Raw genomic sequence first — 23,126 nt, 5'->3', positions numbered from 1 at the left:
ACAGCATCTCAGCCCTGATTAGTCAAAGATATTTTGCAACTGTCCTCTCACTGAAGTTAACTGGAGCTAAGGAAGTGTTCTGGGAAATCAAGCCTGTACAGTGAAAGCAGAGCGCTGGGAATACAGGCTGCTAACTTTGGCTCTTCCACAAACTCATTGCTTGACCTTCAGCACATCAGAAGGACGGCAGTCCAAGAGTGATTTGGGGCTGCTTTTCCATCACTGGGCTGTCCCTCTTTAACTTGCACTTGTTTGCCTTGCTATCCATCAGGATCTCATTTCCTCAGCCCAAAACAAAAAGGCAGGGGGGAAAAAAAATCCCCTATAAAGGGATCCCGAGTTACGAAGTCCAAGCCCCAGTCCCAGAAAACATTGCTGACACGTTTCTCCCTTCTTACACAATGCGGAGGAGGAAGCCTTACTGTGTGAACTAAGATTTTGCCGGATGAAGCACTGAATAATGTTTCTGCTCGCAGCCATCCCCCCCAACCTCCCCATCCTGCACACTGCCACGCTCCCCGCCGCTGTGCAGAGAAGGGATCCAGCGCTCCCACCCCACAGGTGGAGAAACCTCCTCGTCCCACCGCCCCGGTGCTCCTGTGGGATGCTGCCGCAGGCTGGGGGTCCAGCTCCGCACAGACCCCTCTGCACCCCCGGCTGCTCCCCCAGCACCCCAGGCGCGGGCGCTTGCCACGCTTCGCTCCGGCAGGTCGTTGCCTTGACCTCTAAACAATGGAACTGTATTTCAAGAACGCAGGGATAAAAAGAAGAGAAGAAAAGAAACCAAGCAATGGTGGGGATTAAAGCAAAGAAAAAAAAATTATAGGAGTGCAAAGTACAAAGGGGGTTAAAAAAGGAAAGAGAGAAAAAAAGACGGGAGACTTGAATAGCATTGAATATTTGAATTTCTTTTGTTTGAGAGGGTTGTTTTTTTTTTTTAAAGCCGCTTGGAAACGTGGAGGGTTTTTTTTTTTTTTCATTCAGGTGTTGTGTATACATTTTTCCAATTAGAAGAATCTCCTTTATATATTTAGCACTATTTAGAGGGGACTGGGAAGATAAGGCTGCTGAGGAATGCTTCAGGCTAAAGCTAGGTTCTCCAAACTGGCTTTTGTTGCGCCAATGTGAATCACTTAATAATTCATATTTCAGAATACATTAATGCAAATGATAATTTTAGCTTGCTATTGAATTTTTAAATATGCACTACAAGCAATTTATGTTTCTGTTCATTTTCCCAGGTAAAACTGTTTAGACGTTTTTAACATATGCTTGGCTTCACTCATCATATATCATCCCATTGTTTTAATTTGGGGTAATTAAAAATTAGGAGCATTGCAAATAATACATGGAGCCCTGTGTTCATGGAAAAATAACATGGAACTGATAGTCTTGCAATTTGAATGAAAGAGATTTTTCAGCGACGCTGCAGTAAAAAAATAGTGGTGTCCTGTGTTTATGCAGATAATCTATATCTAAATAGTAATTACTGTGATTAATCTGTATCTATCTCTTTCTTTAAATCATTAGGGTTTCTTCTGGGATTTTTTTTAGATTTATGAGGAATAGTTGGTGTAGGAAGGACAAACATGTTGTTCCTCTCCTACTGGGCTGGCTAGATAATTGGAAGACTGAAAAACAGAGGTTATTGAAGATTTGCTTTCTTTTTTTGTTTCTGGAAACTAATTGTCAGCTTTGACCCCGCTTTTCAGAAACATGGTGGGAGCTCAAGTGGCAGGCGAGCTGTGAGACCCAGAGAGCCCAAGCTGAGCTTTGCCCAGGGAAGGGGAAGAAGCTCTGTGACTCTTGCGTTGCCCCTCACCCCTCCAAGCTCCCCGTGGGGCCGGAGCCAGTCCTGCCTGCCCGAGTGATGATGGTCCAGCGATGTGTCACTTTGTCGGGATATAGTTAAAGCAGCGGTTTGGGACAGGGGACGCAGCACCCTGCAGTATCTTGCTCTTCCACAAACAGTGCATGTGCCCTCTGTGACTTGTTGAGAAGAAATAAAATGTCCACAGAGAGGGCCAAAGGGTGAGGAGGACATCCTGAGGCTCAGCTGTCCGTTCTCTCTTCCTCACATTTCTGATTGTGGCCCTCCAGCTCCAGCACGCCCGTGGGGATGTTAGCTTGGCCCTTGCCCTGTACAAAGGGTGATGTAACTTTTCTCCCATTCGACTGTGCCTGTGATGAAGGACAAGAAAGAGACTTTCGCACCCTCTTCTCCACCCCTGGGGGAGATGCACCACCCCCTCCCCTTCCCACTTTTCCCTCCTGGGCAAGAGAAATAAAAAAATATTGCCTTCCATCCCTTTTCAGGACAGAAAGCCATCCTTTACCAGTATCAGACTGTATTCCACAAACACCTCCTAGCCCCTGGCTTCCACTCGGCCGTGACTGCTCGACTGTGATAAAGTGGTAGCATTTCCTAGATACGAGATCTACAGACAGATATGACCCACCTAACTGCTGGACGTATCCCTGAGCTCCCATATGCAAATCTCATCCTGTACTTAATCAAATATCATCCATCCAGGGGGGAGGAAAAGAAAAAATGAAGGCGCTATTAGAAAGGAAATGGTAATGAGAAGAAAAGAGATATCAAGGAACCAAAATAATTTGTTATAAATTAATATTACAACCTGGGGATATAAATATGTCTGGTTATTGGAATGCACATTCTCCCCCTTAAACCATTGCTGGAAGCATAAAACTTCCCACGACATGCTGTATTGGTCAATGTATCTCTGTAAGAAGGTGCTTTGTATCTCAGAGGTAGCATAAGAGCCATTAGATGTGGGTGTTGCTATGGTAACTGCTCTTTTTTTTAATTGAATAGCATAGTAAGTAGTCTTGTAAAACCCACCAACCCGTAACTTGCTGGTGCCCTGAGGCAGCATTAATGCAAGCACCTTTTCTTTGTCTTATTTCCTTCCTAGAGAGATGCAGGTATCTCAGCATAAGCTACATCCTTACAAGGGTAGTAACTGTGTCAGGAGAGTATGTCCAGCTGCCTCTTAGTAAAGGGATGATAAACAGAAGGTCAGGTAAGATATATCAGCTTTATTCCAGGCCACTTTATATACCATGGGCTCAGGTAGGCAGAAGACTCTCCCCTTCTTTTGCAGCTGAGGTGGCTAGCCAAAATCTTTTGCTAATGTGCCATCTTTCGCTTCTTTCACACACAAACTAAGACTGCCAACCCCCCCTCCCCGCCCCACCCAGCCCCCCAAGCCACGGTGCTGTATTGCAGCCAGTTAGTAAACCATCCAAATGAAACCTTCTAGTACACCAGCCAGTTGGATGAGATTACTTTTGGTTGGTGTAAGTTTTACTGTTTTTCTCCTTCTCTTGACACGTGTCAAGTGGACGTGTGTCAAGTGTGACTCTTTCTAAATCTCTAAGACCTTCTGCTTTTATAGTCCTTTTCAGAAGAGCAGCGATCTAGTTGACTGCTGAGCTGGATCACCCATCTGGATCTTTGATCCTACCTGTTCTTGCTGCTGTTCATGTTCTAAGTCGGTAGCAGAGTATTTTCATAAGTACAAGAGTACCAGCCCTCCTCTGAGCAGTGAGACTGTCCCCCTGGTTGAAGTAAGGCTTGTTTAATTTGGTCAAACACATCAATTTTTCAGCTTCAGCTCCAGAATTCCCCTTGCCACCGCTGACAGGCGTGCCCTGTCACAGTTTTGCTGTGGGATGCTCCGCACGGGGCTGGATCTCCAGTTTCATTGTCCCTGGCACTTGCAGCTCTCTCCCTGGAGTCCCCACCAGGCTGTACTCCACCTGACCGAAGTGTGCTCATAGACCTGTTCAGAAAGCTGCCAGCAGCCGAACGGGAACAGCTAACGCTTCCCTCAGCCTTCCCCTCCCAGCCCAGCCCCTCAACCTCGGCACAGGTGTGATGTTTTAGGTGGTGCTCGGGCAGGTCCTGCCCTTGGCTGACCAGAAGAGCTCCCACGTGAACCTGGGACCGCTGACTCATCTCTCTCCATATATTGCAGCGTTGTGTCACTTTTCTTATGTTTGTAATTCCCCATGAGCAATCATCCCTATGCTATTCTGTGCAAACCCACCGAACGGAGCATTTCATCGTGATGAAGGTGAGATAACTGGCTTTTATGCCGAAAGAATAACTAACTGTAAGGCTTCTTTTGTTTGGGATTTTCATTTAAATGTTGTCTGGGGCAAAGTCCACAGCCGAAATCTTGGAACTCCCCGTCCAGGTGCTGCCAAACAAGGGTGGCACTGACACAGATTTTTGAGATAAGCACGCTTTTTTCTTCACCTTAAAGGTTTCCTGGTCATCTGAAAGCTCTGCTTCGAATATTACATGGTTTCAGTTTTGGCAGGGCTTAAACTGATCAGATCCAGAACTGGGGGTTCTCCTACCTGAGTCTCCAAAGAAACTCTCAAAGCACCTGATATGTGCCGGCAGGATTGAGCTGCCCACATAATACCGCTTTCTTCTAAAGCACTGTTGCAGGAGCGGGCACTCTCCCACCTCCAGGCTGTATCCCAGGCTGGGCAGGGCAGCCCCCCCAGTTCTCCTAGCACAGTTGTTCCACTGTGGGAAAAGCAATTCAAGATTTATTGGGTTAGACTTTGCTCCAAGGCCTCTGCCTATGTATTTTTTCAATGGCATTTTGATGTCAAATAAAAAAAAGGATAGACGAAATGATGCTGAATACAAATCTCAGCTTCAGACAGCTGTAAACTTTGGGTATATTAGAGATAGGAGCTGAGCAGTAAGGCCAGAGCCCATGATGTATTTATTAACCAAAAGTGAGAACATTCATCCCGCTTCAGAGAACTGAAGTGAACTTTGGGTGGCACGTAAGCCTGGTATTGCTCTGCCATTTGGGAAGTTAACTTCCCCTAGAAGAAAGTTATGGTCTTTAATCAAAGGCTTGTGAATAGTGACTCATTTTGCTAGGGTGGCAAAGGCTTCTAATTTGTTTTGATATTTTTGGTCCTATCTAGGGAATGTCCTTTATTGGGAAAGACAGATTAAAAAAATAGATAAAAAAGAGGAAGAAATGCTTGATGTGCACTTGAGGAGCCTGGATTTGTTCAAATATGAGCATGGAAAGTCTGAGTGATCTTCACATTCAGATCACAACTTCGCTGTAAAGGAAAGGTCACTTTTGCTTGTGTTCTGGGGCAGCTTTTTCTCTTTTGTCCCCTTGGTGAGATCTCTCCTTTTGTATTATTATGGATGTACCTTGGTTTTGAACTTTTCCTTTTTTCTTTTTTTCTTTTCTTTTTTTTTTTTTTTTTTTGTACAGAGAACTGATATTTCCTCTTTTAAAAGATTTACAAGAAAAAGAAATAATATATGCACCACTGTGGAAAAGCATGTCTCTGTTCATACCTTTGCATTTTACAGGAAAATATGTCATTCCTTTCAGATCCATGAATTAAGATGCACTATTTTTTGCTGAAGGCTATTTTAAATTAGGCTAATAAATTGCTGCTCTCTGCCTTGCGTGATAATGCATTACATTATCTACTGATGTACACGTATTGTTTGACTCTAATGGTGTGGAAATTAAATGTTAGACATGGGCCAGATGTTCCTATAGATGAATATGAAGTATGACTCTGTCGTAGCTGAGTCTCAATGGGACAGAAGGTAGATGGTGAGGTTTTCTGAACAACAGCAACAAAAAATCTTAAGTGGGTCACTCACATCCACACCCAAGATCCAGCCCTAACACTGAGGAGCATTATCAACCTGAGCTCCGTTATTATTCTTCGGTCGGAGCTAGCGCCTTTCTTATTTCAAATGCTTCAGTGCTTATAAGGACACAAAGAATGGCTCGTAGAGATGGTAAATGTTTGCTGTCCCTGTCAGACTGACAGAAACAGCTCGGGGTGCATCCCTGGCTCCTGCCTTAGCTGCAAACATTTTAAAGCTCTCCCGCTGCCCTTCCCCCTCTCCCTGTGTATTTTCATGCAGTGGCTGAGGGGGCAAACAGATGTACATTACAGTGAATATTAATGAAGGTCCCCCACTGGCATCTCCTCTCTGGAAAAGACAGGGGGAGAACAGTTTACAATCTCCCTCGCAGGGCTAAATTACCCAGTGACTCATAATCTAAGTACCAGCAGAATGCTGCTGAACATGGGTATTTAGAATATTTGATAATGATGGACAGGGGCATTTTCAAAATTGGTAATAAAGCAGCTTTGCTCTGGAAATGTTCTGACTCGCTACAGCCCACTAGCACCTAAAAAAAAAAATAAATCCTAATCATGAGATTAACTGAATGTTTGTATTTGTGTGTGCATATGTGCATGTATGTTCATATAGTGTGTGAGATGGGAAGGAAGGACAATTTTTGCATTCTCAGTAGAGGTCTGTGAGCAAAGCAGAAGGACTTTCAGGAGCAGTGAGTTGGTAATGCATGGATGCTTTACCACCAAAAGGCAGAGATGAACTTTCTTTTCTTTTTGCCAGCCCTGCTTGCAGGAGCGGCCCCCTTTGACCACTGAGGATTTTTTAACACTGACCCAGCACGCAGATGGCCCCAGACTGGTACGAGAGGGAGGGTGGTGAACTGCAGGGTGGGTGAGGGAACGAGCAGTGGCATGTGGGAGCAGAAAACAGCTTTGCAGCCAGGGAAAGGGCTTGTAATAACTGCTTCTGGAGAAAGGTGCTGTGAGGTGCCCTGAGGAGTGAAGTGAGTTGAAGGAGAGCTGGCTGCAGCCGTAGCACCATGTTGCTGCTGAATGGGCAGCGGTGCTCAGCTGTGTCCCGTGAGGGGATGCAATGGTCAGTCATTTCTGAGGCAGATGCACATCTGGCTTGAAGGCTCTGAGCTGCTACCGTGTCCTGACCCATCCTCCTGTCGGGATAATATTTCTGCAAAGATTTGGGTGCCCAACTCGCCAAAAGCCAGGGATCGTAAGGAGTTATGTTACTACTCGTGCTGAATGTGGCAGTCACCCCCAAGAGCATCAGACCGTGACGACAAGCTCTGTGCAGCCACATCCATGTCTCCCACAGCTCTGTGAGCGGTGTGGCATGGTGGAGGGAAGACGAGCACAGGGTATATCCCAGCACAGCCCATGGGCATCACCACCCGTGTTGTGGCTGGAGGAGTCACCAAAGGGACCTCGCCGTGAACCAGGGACGATGCCGCAGCACTGACCCCAGGTGAAAGCCAGCATCAGGTCTTCAGTGTATGGTTTGTGGAAAGCAAGGCTCATTCCCCATCTAGCTGCAGTGTTTCTCAGGCCTCTTCAGTGGCAGGCACCGTTGGATATACTGGAGAATGTTTTCATCACAGCTAACAGAGGGCTATCCAGATTGCTCGTAACTGTTTTTAGCACAGTAAACATGTAAACCAAGTGCCTGGGGAAAGAAAAAAAAAAAGAAAAAGCCTGTCCTTGCAGTAGCTGATCATTTTTAATTAAATCTCAATCTATCAGTCTAGTAACTGTCTGAGAGGGAGAGGACCAGCCCTGAATGATTTAGGATGTGGGTGACCTGAGATGGCTGCTAGCTCTGTGGCCCCGTGCAGCAGCCAAACCAAGCCGAGGCACTCCTGCTGCCAGCATGAGGACAAGGCACAGGGTCAGGATGGTCCCACCAGCCTGGCCTCCATCATACGGCTTGTGGGCCAAGACAGTCTGTGAGAGCCTGGAGTGGGTTTCTGTCAGGAGGTGATGTGGTCCCGCACCTCACCGAGCTCCCAGGGAAAGCGGGGTTTGCAGCGGTCGGGTGTCTTTGACGGTACCATGAGAAGTACGAGCATTTCTGCCCGCGCTGCTGCAGTGCCGGCTTCCTTCCCGGTCGGATGGTGCTGAGCGTGGCTCAGGAGTGCTGGATGCCACGGCAGGTGGGCATCGTTTGGGATGGGCACCCTGCACCCTTGACATCTGTAGTCCCACTCCTCCATGGATGAGGAGAGGGTGAGGGGGGGCGTGAGTTACCTTTTGGTCTCTGGACTCAGGGATTTACCCTTTCTAATGAAACTGGTCCAAAGTACTCTAAAATGTGAAGGTAGGGAGGGCTCATTTGACAAAACGTGATATTTACTGTCTTCATATCTTTTCTCTCCCAGAGTCAGTTACCCATGTTGTTCATGAATGAAGAACAAAAACAAAAAGTAAAGACAGTTGCCAGTTTTGATACCAGTTTTGTGTCTGAGTGGAGGCGGGAGGGGGAGAGAATGGCATGCATTCATCTGCGTTTCAGGAACAATGAACCTCAAACCTGAAGTTATTTCCTATTTGAAAATAAGGCTTAGATAGATAGATTTTTACTGACAGAGCCAATTTATCTCACTGTATAGTCCCCACCATCTGAGCTCTTGCAAATCACTTGCAAGCTTCTCCTCTTCTCCATCACTTGCATAGCAGTGAAAACTGTATTTCAGATTTCACTGAGGCTGATCACCACGTAGCTGGAGAAACATCTGAGAAAAAGTGAGGGAAAAGAAAGACTCAGGGACTAAAAATGTGCAGAAAAAAAGTGAGAGAAGGGGGTTTAAACCTGAAACCATACAAATCTTTCTTTTTATCTATCTAGCATTTAGACAGCAAAGACTACCTAGACCAACACATTCTTATACACATGCTCACACGTGTATTCACAAATCACCAGAGACAACCTGAACCAGACACTTAATCCTCCCCACCATGGACGGTATTAGGTGAGAATTACTTCAGATGTGATTTGATAGTCTAGGTTTTTTATAAACTATTCCTGTCACTGAAGAGGATTGTGACAGCACTGGGGTCTGTATCCTCCCTCCCTAAGAGGAAATATTTGCCTGTAGCTCTGAGGACACACTACTTTATCCTCTGTGGGCAAAATATATGATCCTAGCAATCTGATCACGATGGCCTATTCACAGTGTGCATTATCTCTTTTACAATCCGTTCTCATGAGTGAGCTGGCCTCAATTTCAACTCTCAGTTGTCTGGTCTGGACTCACCACTGATGAAGGATATGAGTGAGAAAAGGAAATTCTTCTTCAGAAGTCAGTGGCTCTCAGCTCTATGATGTTGTTTCCCCTTCAGGATCTGTCCATATAACCAGCCACTCACAAGCCTGCCAGAAAATATTAGCCTTGAAAATAAACAAGATGATAAACCTTGATTTAATGTTCACAAGTGCTAGCTCTGTTTGAAGAGTCCAGAGTGAATAATGCACAATACTTCAGAGATTGAACTCAAGAGCTACCTCACCTCGTTGGGTTAGCGATGACGAGATGGGGAGCAACACCTGAAGCCCTGAGCACTCGTTGCAGGCTGTGCCATGGGGAGTTCCTGTGGTTGCTTCCTGCTCCCCCCCCAAAAAAAAAAGCCTCTCATCGAGAAGGCAGGGCAGATGTTCCCACTTTTTCAGCTGTACAATCCCTGGCACTTTTGTGATGATCTCATCATAGTGGATATTGTGGATATGGTGGATGCAGTGGCTAGTATCTACTGGGACTTCAGTATGGCCTTTGACACTGTCTCCCATAAGATCCTCACAGGCAAGCTGTCAACGTATGGGCTTGATGAGCAGACAGTGAGGTGGATTCAAACTGGCTGAAGGGCCAGGCTCCAGGTATGGTGATCAGTGGCATGAAGTCTAGTTGGAGGCCAGTAACTAGCGGTGTACCCCAGGCAACAGCACTGGGTCCAGTCCTGTTTAACATCTTCATTAATGATCTGGATGATGGAGCACAGTGTACCCTCAGCAATTTTTCAGATGACACAAAACTGAGAGGAGTGCCTGATATGCCAGAAGGTCATGCTGCCATTCAGAAGGAACTCAACAGCCTGGAGAAATGGGCTGACAGGAAGATCATGAAGTTCAACAAGGAGAAGGGCCAAGTCCTGCACCTGGGGAGCAACAACTCCCTGCACCAGGACAGGCTGGGGGCCACCCAGCCGGAAAGCAGCTTGCAGAAATGGACCTGGAATGTCCTGGTGGACACCAAGTTGAACATGAGCCAGCAATGTGCCCATGTGGCAAAGAAGGCAAGTGGCATCCTGGGCTGCATTAGGAGGAGTGTTGCCAGCCGGCCAAGGGACGTGACTCTTCCCCTCTACTCAGCACTGGTAAGGCCACACCTGGAGTCCTGTGTCCAATTCTAGGGTCATCAGTAGAAGAGAGACATGGACATATTGGTGAGAGTCCAGTGAAGGGCCACAAAGATGATTAAGGGACTGGAGCATCTCTCCTATGAGGAGAGGCTGGCAGACCTGGGACTGTTCAGCCTGGAGAAGAGAAGGCTCAGGGAGGATCAAAGTATACAGATACCTAATGGGAGGGTGCAAAGTAGACAGAGACAGGTTCTTTTCAGTGGTGCCCCAGTCACAGGACAAGAGGTAACAGGCACAAACTAAAACACAAGAGAGTCTGTCTGAACATCAGGAAAAAATTTATGCTGTGGGAGTGACCAAGCACTGGCACATGTTGCCCGGAGAGGTGGTGGAGTCTCCCTTCTTGGAGATATTCAAAAGCCACATCGAGGTGGTCCTGGGCAACTGGCTCTAGGTGGCCCTGCTTGAGCAGGGGGGTTGGACCAGATGACGCCAGAGGTCCCCGCCAACCTCAGCCCTGTGATTCTGTGATCTCAAAGACATTACAAAAGGTGAACAAATGAAGCCTCTGAGACCCTGTTTTATTCAGAAGTGAACTGTTACAACAGAGAACTAAAGCATGTAGTCATGTATCTAAGTATACAGTGGATTGGTTGCTGTGCTGAGAAGCACTAACAGGACAACTTAATGTGCAGCCTTGGTCCCTTAAACAAGGAGCCAGAGCTTGTCATCTGGCCTTTGGCACTTGTTGTCAAAATAAGAATAGAGACAGCCCTATCTCATCTACGAGAGTGTCTGAAGTGGCCTTGATTACCTGTTGAGGCATCTTAGTCCAAGAGAACAAGTTTCTTAGCCATCTCATAACATGTCCCCTGGTTTTAGCATGGCATGTGCCTTATGTATTAATTAGTTTTCCTGCAACTCACATTTCAAAGGACTGTAGCTCTGCAGTGGGAGGAAACCACAGCAAGCCAATAGGAGCTATTCAGATAATATGTCTCAAGAAACCATCAGGTTTTCCATGCTCACACAGTAGCAGCAATTTTGGCAACAGTACCTTCCATTTACTGCGGTGGAAAAAATGTCATCCATTCTTAATTCAGTGGAAACTACTAAATTAAAAATCCTTAAAGTATCTGGATCCAGGGAAATTCAGGGCTCGATTCTGCATCTATCAACTGAATGAGCATATTCCTCTTGTACTCTGTGGGACCAAGACTAGCGCCTGGTTAAAGGAGCTTCAGGCTAAATACAAGCAGTATTTAGTGATGGGAGCAGGGGGGGATCCATCCTAAATCTTCTCCTTTTCTTATAAAGGTGAGTTGTTGTCATTCTGGAAACCCTCACTTTGCTGTAGGTCTCTATATGCAGCCTTCCCTGAGGGAGATGGGTGGGTTTTTCCTACTATTTGCCTCAAAATTCTCCATCCTTGCTGGCTGCCTAAATTAAAGTGATATGATCACTGTCCTTTGTTATAATGAGTTCTTACAGCACAAAGGGACTCCCACAGCAGCCAGGCAGTAACAGAAAGTGAATGTCAGGCATTTTCTATCTGTTCACCAGAAGAAGGTGCCCAACGATCCTGCACAGGAGCTTGTCTCCTAGCTGTGACAGATCTGTGATGGGCTTGCCTTCTTCTGAATGGCAAGTTGCCCACTTTGTAGGATTTTCTGCTTTATGTCTGTGCTTTCATGGTCTCTGCAAAGACTTCCAGGGAAACTCTTAAACGAGAGCTAGTCCTTCCTTTTTATGATGTGGACCTGTGGCCATGGAAAACGAGGCCAAGACCTCCAAACACACAGGCCACCACTGGAAGCAACATCCGATCAGAACTGCTACCATACAAAGCTGAGCACATTTCAACTGGTGACCCGGCTGACTGATCACTGCTCACATAAGCCAGCCAGCCCTCTTATTCCTAACAGCTTTAGCTGGAACTGTTACTTAATTAAAAATGCCTTGACCAGTTCCATCACTGTGGGAAGCCAAGACCAAGGAGACTTTATAAGAAAAGTCACTGTGACTCCAAATGAAAAACCTACCCTGTTTTTTCCCTTTGCTCTTTAATTCCCACCGCAGATTCACGTCCTGGTGAGTCATGACATATGCACAGCACATATGTATGAAATAAGTTGTCTCTTCTGCCCTTCCCCTGCTACAGCTGCTTCCTCACCCCCACACCTCATTCTTGTTTCTAGACCTTATTCACCAAACCTTTCTATGAAAGAAAGAAAGAAGGAAAGAATGTTCCCATAGCCACCAGTGCTTTTATGACAGTACAAGCATTTAGTGTGGATTTAACCTAGAGCTTCAGCCTAGGACTGTGAGCCTGAGCTCTGACTGATGATGTGAGCAATCTCTCTGCCACACTAAGCTAATCACAACAAGCCAGCTTGAAGTGTCAGAGTAAGATGGACAAATGCTAAATGGCAAAACAGATGGGAAATAATAAGTCTTTATTTTACACTGTGAGCCTACCAAGAATTGTTTGCTAGTGATGAAGTCTCTGCAAACACATCCCTGCAGATAGCTTGAATATGGCCTCATTTCAGGGCTGCTAAGCGAAATACTGAACAGTGGTTTCCTCTGTGCAAATACACTTTTGTTAAAAAAAAAGTTGAGGTTAAACCATTCAAGAGTACCAAGTGCTTCAGGTTGGACCCCTGGCCCCAGATACTGGAATTTTGTTCCATTGAAAGTGACTTTGACAAAATGCTCCCAAGCACCCTCCTCCTGCACCACAGGGAGGACAGCCATGGGTACACAAATAAAGAATGGTTACATCTGAAGGAGAAACCTCAGTGAGCTGGCATTAGAGATGCCACCAGAGCTTTGTTTGTTGTATAAAGCATGAGGGCCTACTTCTGGCCGAGGAAGTAAACACAATTTGTCTGCAAGCTTATTCTCCTACAGCACTAAAATAACTCCTTCCTGCACTTTTTCATCTCTTTATTTTTGATTAAATGCCATGCCTCTGCTGTCTGCTGCTCCATTCTCCCTTCTCCAATGGTTCTCTTTTCTTCCAGTTTCTCTTTTTGCTATTGCCTTCTCTCATTCCTCTTGGACATTTTGTGCAACATCCCATTATGTGCGATCATGTTTTATCCTCTCTCTACTCTATAGACTCCAGCTAGTACTTGTAAGCTCCCCTGGCAGTTGTCCTGCAGAAGTGTTTCCATACTAGCACTTCCTTCATCCTTTGCCCTTAGCCAGTTATGGCCATTTGTTTGTGTTTCCAAAAGGCACAGGCACATTCTTTTTTAAAGATCTTATCCCACAGTTATGTCAAGTTTCTAACACCATTTGCATCATATAAAAGGCTGCATTCTTCACAGATGAAATGAGAGCCTGCTGGCTGTTTACAGTGACTGATAAAATGGCAACCACAAGAAGCCTAAAATATAAAATTAATCTGTGTGGGCTGGTTCATGACCCTGACAAAGCATCCGTCCATGCAATAATCCTTGTCTTTGGTCTACCACTGATCTAAGCGTAAAGAAATTGGCAGATTTTTGTTACCTAACAGCATCCTTTTCTGAGAGATATATAAGGAAACTTAAATAACAGGCCTCCCTAGGAAGCATACAGTAAAGCAGCAGAAAATTGTGACTCCAGCAGTGGGACTCTGCCACGGTAACCTCACTTAACACGGGGAATACTGTATCTTCTCCTAGTTGGTCCGCGCTTTCTATCACTTTTAAAGAGACAATAATTTATTCAGGAATGGTTTCAGTGGAGAAATCCTAATGCGCACATGAAAAATCCTACTCATTGCAAAGAGAGGTCACTTTCCCAGGGCAGGACTGGACTTCAGGATGCCTACCGAGGCTCTGCTGAGGCTCTACTCCTACAGGAGTGTGGATGGTTCTTTAGTTCATCTCAGGCTCAGAGAAAACCTGCATTCAGTTTTTGCCAGATCCTGTTGCTTAAACACAAACTCAGACACTTGGCTGGATTTGCTCATACAGCAGCAGCCAGCGTCTTCTTCTGCAGCCTCTGACATCTCTATTGTTGGTGCTCCCATTCTTCCGAGGGGGATAACTGGCAGCAGGAAGCTCAAGGTGGGCAGAGAGGAGACGAAAGAGGAATTCCTGCCAGACACTGCAGGGATGTTGAATTGCCCCTCTGGGTCTTGGTCTGCTCACTGCACACATGTCAATCTGTGGAGCAGGGTTTGCAAATCAACCCCTTCTCAGGTGCTTTGAGCAAATTCTCGAATTTCAGAAAAAGCCACGCTGGGATTTCTTGTGCAAGATGAAGCAGCCAACCCATAAAACACTCGCCAAGCCACACACGTGGGAGTGCCAGGCAGACCTGTTTAGTATGGGATGTTATTGGTGACAGGAGAGAGATGTATGGAAACATTTCTAGCAGTGTCTCACAGCCTGTACTGTGACAATAGTGGCGATGACTGTGGGGAGACTAGGTGTTGCTATTAGGCCTGCTCACAACCACGTGGACAAGATGACCCATCTCCAGTCTCTTTTCCATCCTTGATGGATGTCTCCGTCACCTAGGCGTCTTCACACACACACCAGTGACGTTCAGCTCCAGGGTGTCATATTGCTCTGCAGTAGAGAAAGTCTGTAGGCCAGCCTGAAATGGCCCACCTGATGGATAACTCTGCTTTAGAGCACACACATGTTGCCGTTTCTTCCATGATCTTCCCATTGCAAAATCCTGCTTTCATATTCTCAGAATTTTACCAAACTTTTAGTTGTTGGAACTGAATTATTGAACTGAATATTTTTCTTTTCCAGTTATCCATCCAAAGGTAAGGATCTAGGAGAAGTTCAATCAAAATACTTCAGCCTTTTTTTTTTTCTTAAGTTGAGACTGAAATCAAGGAAAATCATTTGTTTAGGAAAAAAGAAAGCATACAACCTTCATTAAGATGCTCTAATGCTGTGCTATTTGAAACTTGGTATCTACTTTCAGGATGTTACTGTGCATATGCTTGTTTGCCATTTTAGTGGACATTTTTCTCAAATGTGGCAAATTATACGTATATATATAAAATGAAAATCACCATATGTTCATGTCTGGAGAAGACTTTTTGAAGCTTAGCAACTGAAGTATCTCATGAATCCCACTTTTAGACCCTTCCAGTGAGGACACTTCATCCTCTCATGCCTAGAGACCAAATTATATGGTCTTGTTATCAAGTGACTTGGCATGCTCCAGACAGCAGTACAACCTAGTCCATCCTTGCAGTTGCTGAAGGACAGTGTGTTACTATCACTGGAGCACAAAGCCAGGGAACTATCTCTTTCAATTCCCAGTTCTCCTCCATCTGCTCATGCCCAGAAAAAGGAGTGAATGGGATGAGGTAGAATTTTGGGAAAAAGTTGAGCAGAAGAGATAATCTGAACCTTAATTCCAGTATTTTCTCATTTTTTAACCAGCTTGATTCTGGCATCTTCGTATTCTTTTCTTATGATGCAATGATATGCTATCCATTTAAAATATCCTTTTTATTTACAGGCAAGCATAAGAGTAAAATAGAAGCATCATTTTCTTTGCACTGTAGCTACAGAAAAGGTTTATGAAATTGTCTGTGACAGTTCCTTGACAAGGAAAAACAGAGCTATTACTATAGTAACATTCAAAGGTGGTTGCAACGAAAATAAAATAATTCAAACTAAGGCAATATTTGCTCACATAACATGAGTCATTTGGATTGTGAATTCCTGACAGTGGTGAAGAAGGGGAAAGTTGTCAAGGAAGAGTGACAACGTGTCCCCACTTCATACTGCGGAATCCAAAGGTTCTCACTGTCAACCAAGGAAAAGACAATAACACAAAAGTGGAACATATATTCCTCTTCAGCAGCCTTAAGATATGCACTAACAGTGGGCTGAGTTCTGCTTTCACATATGCTTTGGATTGCCTCTTGATTTCTGTACAAGTGCCTGTTTATAGCAGTGATATATCTGCGCAGAGAGGGACTCGGTGCCCTTTGGATCAGGCTGTGAATATGAAAGACACCACAGAGATCTTCATGACAGATCGGAGATATGCAGAAAGAATCTGAGAGCAGATTTTGCCCTGCACAAGAGCATGGGACCAAATGTGGTGATTCCTGCTCTGCCCCCCACAAAGTATATGTAATAATAAAAATAAATGTAAAGCCTCTGTGCTCCTGAAGACCTCTGAGCTCTTAAACAAAAAATAGCTAAAAACAATGTGCCAAATTCTGTTCTTCCCATGCAGCTCCAAAGACAGAGTCTGACATTAGGACATTAGCACAGTGCAGGTGGGATCCAGAGCACCACAAAAGACATTGTCATGATTTTTCCATCTAGCAAGACTGATGAGGGACTCCTGCTCTGAGTGATTTCACTTTAGATGACAGGCAAAGAAACAAATGGAATAGAAGACTGTACATGTCTCTCTAACGTGCTGTAGCAGTTCGGCTTGACACAATGGCAGCTGGGAGTCTGGGGAGATACTCCTTCAAATTGTAAAGGCATAGGGAAAATCCAGTCGTATCAGACACTGAGTCCCCTGTTTCTCAGCACTGGAGCTATCTGCCCCTAATATATGCTACATTTACTCAAGAGTGGGCAAAACACACTTCAGATTCCATAAATGCAACAAAATAAATTGTACCTTGGTATAGTAGCCTTGCCCCATAAAACAAGACTGCCATTCTTAGCCTACCAGAGAGCCTGATTCCAGGTAAGGCAGCTAGCGGCTTTGGTGGAAGGGAATGGCATCCATTTGTTGCAGGGGGGTGGGGGGTGCATGGGGAGAAGGACAGGACAGGAGCAAAGGAAATACTTCAGCTTTACCCTCTAAAATCCAATCGTCTTCTTTAAGAAGAAATTTTTTCAAAATCACCTTGACAGCCAGTGTAGCCAGCTCTGAAGTAGGAAAGTTCAAAGATATTGTGCTTCTATTGCCTAATTTTTAATTAGCCTGTGCATAAACGGGGAACTTTGAAGTTGTCTACACAGCGATTTTCATGTGCCCTGTTGACCTGAAGAGACCAAAGACTCCAGCAACATTCAAAGCTGCCCTCTGCACACGTGTAAATGATTCCACAAAGTGCAAATGTGGTGATTTAGGTCTTAGCCTGAAAGATCTTTTTAAGGACATGCATGCTAATTCCAAAAAGAGACCTTCCACGCAGACCTGTACGTCTCCAAAGAATAGCAGCAAAGTCAGGTTCCCAAAAGTGCTGAGACCTGCAGATGCGGTACAGACCACTGTGTCTTAGTTTAGCACAAGATGCTTTGAGCAATAAAATAGTGTAAGCGATAAAATCACCCAGTTTGTAGAAAAATCAGGTTGCGTTCATTTCCATGAAAAATCCCTGCTTTGGTTGAGCTACTTTTGACTTCCAGTGAGCGATGAATTTGACCTGCTCTCTCTTTCTCATCTGTTGGGCTGCAGCTGTGCCCTCTAGCACTGTATATGTATTCCAAGCTCATCTAGATGTCGAAACAAAAGCACAAATTAGATGACAATCTTCCATTCTTTCTATGTGCTGCCAATACCTGTTTGTCACTATAATGGTATTAATCATCTTTTATTTATAGCGGAACATTGGAAGCTTCCATTTTTCCCTTTTGATTTATTTGTAGGACAACAGGTGCACAACTTAAGCAGGTGTATGGATGTATGCATATGTTCTGAGTTTGCTGATAGCCACAAAACATCTTTAGTAAATTATTACTTGTATCAAAGCTGCCATTATTTTTATTTCATGCCTAAACTTAATTCCACAGCTGTTAGCTCCCAGAGTCCATTATCTGCTTTGTATTGCAACTGCAGTAATGCAACTCATAGATGCAAGACCTCTTCTCTCGCCCTCCAAAAACAAAACATCCCTAAACCACACACTGCTTCCAGTTTCTGAAACTTGGGAAAGGTACTGAAAATGTATCAACAGTTTCCATTGGCAACTGCTGCAGAATAACATGATACTGGTTCAACAGCTGACACGAAATGCCTTTCCATATGTAAAGCTGTGCCTTAAAAACACAAGGGACACTAAGAATAAACTTTGTACTTTCTTTTTCTTTTGTCTAACAGCAAATGGGTTGTGAAGAAGTGCTGGATGCTTTAAAAAAATGCAGTTATAATTTTGGATCCAAGCTGTGAGAACACTCATTGGAGACAACTGTTCTCTCATGGACTAGCCTTGAATAAACAATCACAGCTCTGTGTGATATTACTTCTTAACCAGATTCTAGCATTGAGCTGTTGCCTTGCCATGGTTACTTGCCTTTTAAACCAATGTTTCTTTTCCTTCTTTTTTGCCAAGATTCTTGCTTGCTTGGCAGTGGCTCGTTCTCATTTGAACTTTTGCCCTATTTTAATCTCCACCAAATTTTTACTCTAAAAGAACCTTTTCACTGATATCTTTTTGTTGTCTTGAATTTCTTTTCTGTGTGTGAGAACTTACTTGGGGACATGGCTTACAGGAAAGAGCCCAAGTGACTGTCTTCTTCTGAGTATCCAGCAGCTGGCAGGCATCCGTGAGGAGATTAGAAAACAAAGCCACAACAGCGCAAGACGTTAGCCACTCCTGAAATAAAATTAAATTGGAAAGAAGGACACACACGTATACACACATAAACTACCAGGTCATTCACTTGGAGATTTATTTGCACTTGTCAGCTCCTGAGGTTGCCTCACTTGAATTCATCTGAGGATAACACCATTAAAACCCATGTAAGAGCATCACTCTGCCACGTGGGGGTCCGAGGCAGAATCCCTCACTCGTGTTGCACCCCTGGAGCTGGCAGAACACCGGGGTCCCATGGATCATATTAGAGCCCTAGGGAAGGGGAACATGTCTCTCGTTGCTTTGGGGTAATTCTCCAGGCAACCTGGAAGAAACAAACCAATAGCTTCTATAAAGAAGCTAAAAGTCCTCTTACATAAGAAGAACAGGTCATCTTGAAATATCTTGACCATTTTTTATTATGTGTTTTGTGGAGGTTCTGAAAGGAGAAAATAAATGGGAACTTGCTGAAGGCTCTCTCCAAAATATTTCTAGCCACATAGTTGACTAATATTATTCCCACTGCTGAAAAAGAAAAAAACCCACACCATTTTCTTAGTTGCTCATTCAGTTTCTTATTCATCGGACGACATCACTGTGTGGTTGCCTAAAAGAAAGGCAAGTACATAATGTACATTTGTTATTGGTAAAATCCATTTTCTTACCAGAAGCATAACTGCCAAATTTCTGGTGTTAGTGAAAGTACAGTTATTACTATTTAGAAATCTCTCAGTCTTAGGCTGTATCATTTTTGGCTAAGTTTTTAACATAAAGTAAAACCTAGTTCAAGCCTCTAGGACAATAGACCCCTTTGGTGTGCTGTATGTAAAATGAACCTGAGTAACATCCTTCTGGGATGTGCATCAGATGTTTTGACAGACAAACCAGAGGCAAAGGATTTAGTCATCTTTATTCACAGATTAATAAGGAGCTGTGTTCGTAGACTAACATATACCTAAGACCAACTTTTTACCATTTAAAATCTTCTAACTGGCATTTAAATATAGGAAAACCAGCAAGTTACCTCTTTCTTTTAAAACATAATCTTTCCAATATTTTACATGGTAGAAAATTTTAAATTAAATCAGCCAATTAAAAGTCTATCCTTGCTTACTCTTATTTATTAACTTTGAGAGAGCAATTTTGTTCACAGTAGCAAAATCAATACTCTCAGATAAAATTTCTAACAAGAATTTCCTTTCTCATAAAATTTTATTGGCAATTTAATTTTTCATCTGTACTGAAATGGTAAAATGTAAAGAACAATGTTCTTTTTTTGCTAGTAAAAAGTCTTTATTTACTTTGGAACACAAGCAGGAGGTACATTTTCAGCTGAGTTCAATCATTTTCTACATCCTTGATATCTCTTCATTTGCACAGAATCCTGGCTGACAGAAAAATCACTAGCTAATTGACTACACCAAGCTTTATATGGGAGTATTAGTTACAATCTGCTTCTCAACCCCCTTGTGTCTGAGTTGGAAGTGGGCAAAAGTGCCCGCCCAAACACAGCACTGTACTGCACAGAATCAAGCTGTTACCTTAGGGCAATTTACCCCTTAATGCCTAATATACAAAATTCCAGTTGAATCTAGCTGAATTACTATGTTTTGCTGTAGCATATGTACAGCAGCAAATCATTGCACTACCTTGGGCACAGAGGGGAAGTAAAAGGGCCCAGTGTGTCACTCAGTCCAGGATGGGAATATGGACATTTCTGTGAGAAAGACAAGGTCCTTTCCCATAACAAAGCAGGAGACAGAGAAGGAAGGCTATTCAAAGCCTTGCACAGGGTTTGGCCACATAGTAGTAATGCTCTGCTCCATTCTAGGTTCTTCCATCTGATGACTTCAAAATTATTTGTATAGTTTGAGTCATCAGAAGATGCCAAGGTGGACACAAATATTATGCCCATGCTATGGCAGGAAAGCAGGGACGCAGCCAAGTTAGGTAAGTTCAGTCCAAGACTCACACTGAGACCAACACCTAATACAGCTCCTGCTGCATGCTTGTTTCTTATGCTAGAACTGGTCTTCCTGGTGAATAGAAGCCTCCTTTGATAGCTGGCTCCTGCATGGTGAGCAAAACCGGCACAAAATGGTACCTTGCAGAAGAGTGGATGAGAGGACACACAGGCACGCTCTGTCACCAGCTGTGCAGCTCCCACCAGGTAGCAATTAGCGCAGAATTTGCCCCACAATATGCAGGCACAATAATCCTAAACTGCTGGCAAACCCTCTCATTCGGTGTTATAGCTATTCTGGTAGTAAGTCAGGCTGGCACAGCCAGCGTAGCTCAGCCTTTGGGAAGGAGGCTTCTCCCAGTACAATGCTGTCTTGAGTCCCAGTGCAGAGTGTCACTTTCCCACACTGAGTAGTCCCTTGATCTGTGAGTAGTGCCTATGACTTCTTCGGGGACTACTTGCAAAGGACAATGCGGCTCAGCAGGCTTTTTGTAAATGTGTGGCCACGACTCATTCATCAGTAACAATGACCCCTGTAATCATTTACAATGCCTTTGGGCCTCCGTGTGTAAAAAAAGTGCTGCTATGCCAAACCAATGGGAGAAAAACTTGTGCAGTGGTTGTGGCTTTAAAACCAGAATTGTGAAGCATTATTTGTATCGAGAGATGAAATAACAAGAAGTGGGAAGGGTGAGAAAACATGAAAGGAAATAGGCTTAGGGAAACAGAAGCTGGAAGTAATCAATAAATCATAGAATAAAGTAAAGAGAAAGAACCTTTGAAGTGCCCAAGCTTAAATGTCAAGAGTATTAGAACAAAAGAGCTCCAAGTAGGAGAATGTGTGACAGAGGAATATGCTGAAACTCTGACAGAAAGCACGCTCGCTCCTGAGCGTGGAAAAGAGTACAGACAACAAAGGGCAGCAGAGAAGAACAGAATAAGAAATTAGGAAACCATGTAGGTTCCTCTTCCTTAAATATTTTGAACACACAGGATCAATATTATTGTTTCTAGAAGATTCTGAGGAGTAAGACTGGAAAGAAACACCATCAAGGTGGTGGAAAAGATCAGGTTTAAACTATATAATATGCTAGGAATGTACTATCACATATGCATGAAGGTATGCCATCAATATTGCAGAGCAATAGGATCTTGCTTGCTTTGCGCTACACCAAAAAAGAGCCAGCCAAGGCAGAGCTGTTGTTATATTTATCCCTAGACAAATTCATACAGCTAAAATGTAGGGTTTTTTCTAATGACAATCTTTCAGTGATGCACTTAATCACACATAGCTCTAGTCACACATAGCTCTAGGCACAGGTTTGGCCCACTGAAATCTATGTATATAAACATACACTTAAAGTTAAGCGGGTAGTCAAAATGTTTTTCCAAGCTGAAGCCTACGTGCTGATGGATTACCTACTTAGCTATAAATTGCATGGTTACATCTGGTTTTGGCTACTGGCTCAGAAACAGATACCTATTCTGTTTGAAGCAAGCTTATAATGACTGTTATTCATGTAATACAATAGATCCTTCTGGCACTGCACGCGTGTACATTGTGAAAACAAAATTTTCTGTTCAAATGGCATTTGCAGTCAACTGAGCAAAGGCTGCTTATGCTCTCCTCAGCAGAAACCTGCATGGAAAGAAACTACCACGCCTTGATGTGCCTTGAAGAGCAAAATCTGGGAAGACCTCACAGAGGCTGCTGGGACACGTCCTGCCCTTCTGCTGTGTGCACACAAATGACAGTACAGATGTGTAATGGTAATGTCAGCTAGTAAACTGAGTGTTAATGCTTGCGTTGATGTTGCTGAGCATGCCCACTATAAAAAAAAAAAGATGCTTCCAAAAAGCCGATGGGTCTGATGTAAGCAGAGTGTTGAGTCAGGCAAAAAAAAAAAAAGTTACTGCAAGTGCTCATTCGACAGCAAAGAATTTTGTGGTATGCCTCAATGAGACACTTAAAATTTCACTCATAATTTTATGAAATGTCTCTCATTCAAGTTGTCAAAGCCTGACAGGCTTGTTAACAACATCAAGGGGTGAATGGTCCTTCATCTTCTTGCTTTTGCTCAACTGAATGATCGATGAACAAACTAAAACTGACAGCTGTTGTGAAGATACGAAGAATTAAAGGAGATACAGAAGATGTTTCTACTCCTCCCTGTTTAATTCAGCCCAAAGAAGTTGATATTCTGTTCAAGAAAAGGTTGGAAAAGCAAGAAGAGCAGTAGCCTAGGTCCTGGCCTTAAGTCCAGTTGTTCTGCCCACTCCAAGAAAGGCCACTAGAGCGGCATGAGGCAGGGCAGCTCACGAGACTGGGGGTCCGTTAGTTATCTTCTGCTTCCAGGGGTCTATTTCCACCAGGAACCAAGGAGCTGGGAACCCACTGAAGGAACAAACATGAAAAGTTGTCAGAGTGTCCCCAGGATTTGCACCATATCTCGACAAATTTGACTTTAAGAATAGCAAAACAAAACCTCAAGCTACAGTCTTTTCGTTAAATATTTGACCTCCATTAAAATTTTGGGATTTTTGATGATGTTAGTTCTCACTTTAAGTGAATGTCTTCAGTCCACATCTTAGTTTCCCTGAATT

The 23,126-nt window shown here is 43.9% G+C and overlaps 1 long non-coding RNA gene across 3 annotated transcripts in view; it reads right to left on the bottom strand.

The window, feature by feature from the left end:
• Positions 1-2,053: 2,053 nt before the first annotated feature.
• The window catches only part of LOC138690339 (uncharacterized), a 58,597-nt gene continuing 37,524 nt past the window's right edge, over positions 2,054-23,126 (bottom strand). Inside the window, exons 2-3 of one of the 3 annotated variants that reach the window (XR_011329184.1) lie at positions 18,458-19,166; positions 2,054-2,181 (exon numbers count right to left, since the gene is read on the bottom strand). This is a non-coding gene — a long non-coding RNA (uncharacterized lncRNA). Of the gene's footprint in view, positions 2,182-5,675; positions 7,358-16,266; positions 17,481-18,457; positions 19,167-23,126 lie in introns of those variants that run through there. The other 2 variants (XR_011329183.1, XR_011329185.1) reach the window with 2 other exon arrangements.

Source organism: Haliaeetus albicilla, chromosome 21, assembly GCF_947461875.1.
Source record: "Haliaeetus albicilla chromosome 21, bHalAlb1.1, whole genome shotgun sequence".
Taxonomy (NCBI): Eukaryota; Metazoa; Chordata; class Aves; order Accipitriformes; family Accipitridae; genus Haliaeetus; species Haliaeetus albicilla.
This window is presented reverse-complemented; position numbering and strand designations above follow the sequence as displayed.